Source organism: Acinonyx jubatus, chromosome A1 (assembly GCF_027475565.1).
Source record: "Acinonyx jubatus isolate Ajub_Pintada_27869175 chromosome A1, VMU_Ajub_asm_v1.0, whole genome shotgun sequence".
In the NCBI taxonomy this organism is placed as follows: domain Eukaryota; kingdom Metazoa; phylum Chordata; class Mammalia; order Carnivora; family Felidae; genus Acinonyx; species Acinonyx jubatus.
In genome coordinates, this window is record NC_069380.1 from 213,587,695 (window position 1) to 213,590,416 (window position 2,722).

Genomic DNA, 2,722 nt, shown 5'->3' on the forward strand with positions numbered 1-2,722 from the left:
AAAGTTTATTTATTTTTGAGAGAGACAGGGAGAACACAGAACCTTAGGCAGGCTCCAGGCTCTACGCTGACAGCTCAAAGCCTGATGCTGGAATCTATGATCCAGGAGATCAGGACTGAGGCTTAACCAACTGAGCCACTCAGGCGCCCCAGGAACAGTTTTGTTGTTGTTGTTTTTGTTGTTGTTAATGTTTATTTATTTTTGAGAGACAGAGTGAGAATGGGGGAGGGGCAGAGAGGGAAGGAGACACAGAATCTGAAGCAGGCTCCAGCCCTTGAGCTGTCAGCAAAGAGCCCGTCGCAGGGCTTGAACTGACAAACTGCAAGATGATGACCTGAGCTGAGGTCGGACGCTTAACTGACTGAGCCACCCAGGCACCCCAAACACTGTTTTAAAATGAAACCAGAGAACATAGCCTACAAGGGGCTAAACCACAGGAATATTTCTCTGTAAAGGTGAGATGATGGAAATGGAGAGGTGATGAGAGAGAGTTCCAGAGGATAGTAGGAGGAAAACAAAAATCCGAGGAAAGGCGTCAGAGCTAACAAGGCCAGCATCACACAACCACTGTAACTCATGTTTTATTTTGTTTTGTTTCATAGAAGACTTTTATTTTAATTTAATATTCTTTTTTAATTTTAGAAAGTGGTCTGCTGATGCTACATAACAGGAACAAATATTTGTTCTTGGACTAAGAGGACCCTTCCTCACATCAATTAAGTCATCAAATCTGTGTAGCTGGATGATGTTCTCAGGGTTCCCTTTTCCTCTATGAGATCTATTTTGTGCTTGTTGTGTTAAAGTCTTTCCAATGCCAATTTGCTTCAACTTCCAGCGTTTCGAATGGAAGATCTTTATAAGTCAAAGGGCAAGCATCTTTGGTGAAGGAATGTAGATTCTCTTTTGTTGGCATCTACTCATCAAGTCCCTTATCTAAAACCGTATGATAACAGAAGGCTCCAAAGATTGCAGGAACCTCTGGAGCTCTGAACAAACTGACCACATATTCACTTTCCAATGCCCTCTCTGTCATACAGTCCATCATCATGGCACAAGAATGCCCATAAGATGTATTCACTTCTCCTTGCTCATGACCTTTGAAAGTAAGAAACTAAATTCCTCGGGACTTGGTCACCGGGGTGTACATGTCCCAAGGCTGTTTGTCCACAAGAGCTGGAAGGGACTTCCAGGATTACCACCCACTCAGATGCCTGGCAAATTGTAACAAGTTGAAATGGTTTTGTTCATCACAAAGATAGGGTCAGCATCATTTTTCTCAACGTGTTTAGCTTCACTCTTCTCGGTTCATGGATAACTGCATGTCTTTGTCTTTACTAAGGAGATCCTTCTGCATTTCATCAGTTCTGTCAGTGACAGCTAGGAAGCTGGCCATGGTGCTAGAAATCTCTAGCCAGTCATGCCATACCACCACCAGGGGCCGCCCGCTAAAGCTGAAGCCTACCGACCCCCAAGGACATTGCCCCTTTCGTGGCCCTTGTGCTCCCATATTTTTCTTTTTCATAAAGTTTATTCATTTATTATTTCTGACAGAGAGAGAGGGAGAGAAAGAGAGAGAGAACACAGTGGGGAAGGGACAGAGAAAGAGAAGGAGAAAGCATCCAAAGCAGACAGAATCCAAAGCAGACTCCTGGCTCTGAGCTGTCAGAACCGAGCCTGACGCGAGGCTCAAACTCACGAACCATGAGATCATGACCAGAGCCGAAGTTGGACGCTAAACTGACCCAGGCACCCCTGTGCTCCCATGTTTTAATCTCACTAATGAAAATGTCAGTTGTCTTTGTAAAATTTTTGTCAAATGACACTTATCTGTAAACCACTACATACTTCTTCTTTCCAAAAATTTAAGCATTTTAGAACTATAAATTTATTGATTATGAATAGTTCAACTAATGAGAGACTTTAGTGTCTAGGTATTAATTTTAATTCTCAATTCTTTGAGAAGTTATTCTAAAACTAAATGGCTTCTAATTATTTTGAAGTTGTTTTTTTTTTTTTTTTCCAGTCACAAAGGATTGACATTACAATCATTTTAAAGCCATTTCTGAAACAAAGCAGCTGCAAACACTTTTGGTTCTATCTGAGTATTTCATTAAGGCATAAATATTTCAATTACCAAATAACAAGTCTTCACAATCTAGGGGTTTGATTGCATACAAAATGATTGATTTGTTTCAAGTGTACTTAGAGTTATATAGAAAAAAATATATTCCAAATATTTCTTATAGAAGATAAGACAGATCTTCTGTTAAAATGAACAAAAATTTGAGAGAGATGTGATATTATCTCATAAGCAAGTAATAATTGAAATGATAAAATACATAAAATTTTAAAAACTTAAAAATCTTCATGCAAAACTTTTCAAATTGAACCAAAAATTTTACTGGAGAAAAATTTATAATGCTAATCGAATATTTTAGAAAATTATCTAGAATGAAGCAAATTTAGCCAAGTGGTCAAACCAGTAACTTAAAAAAATCAAATGTAAACTCAAAGAAAAGTAAATAAGGGGATTAAAATGAACAAATGTTATTAGAGGTAAACAGCAGAATGAAATTTTGGCTTTCTAATTATGACTCAGAATAAAGATAGACTTTTAGAAGAATGATTAGGGTAAAAAAGAAGGGTAGGGGTGGGAATGAAGCTAACACAGAAAAATAGGGCTCAACCACAGAGAGAGTGAACTATAAGAAAAATAAGGACA

General features: G+C 38.5%; 1 pseudogene; it reads right to left on the bottom strand.

Moving 5' to 3' along the window:
* Positions 1-386: 386 nt before the first annotated feature.
* On the bottom strand, positions 387-1,478 carry LOC106986978 (39S ribosomal protein L39, mitochondrial-like; annotated as a pseudogene).
* Positions 1,479-2,722: the final 1,244 nt, after the last annotated feature.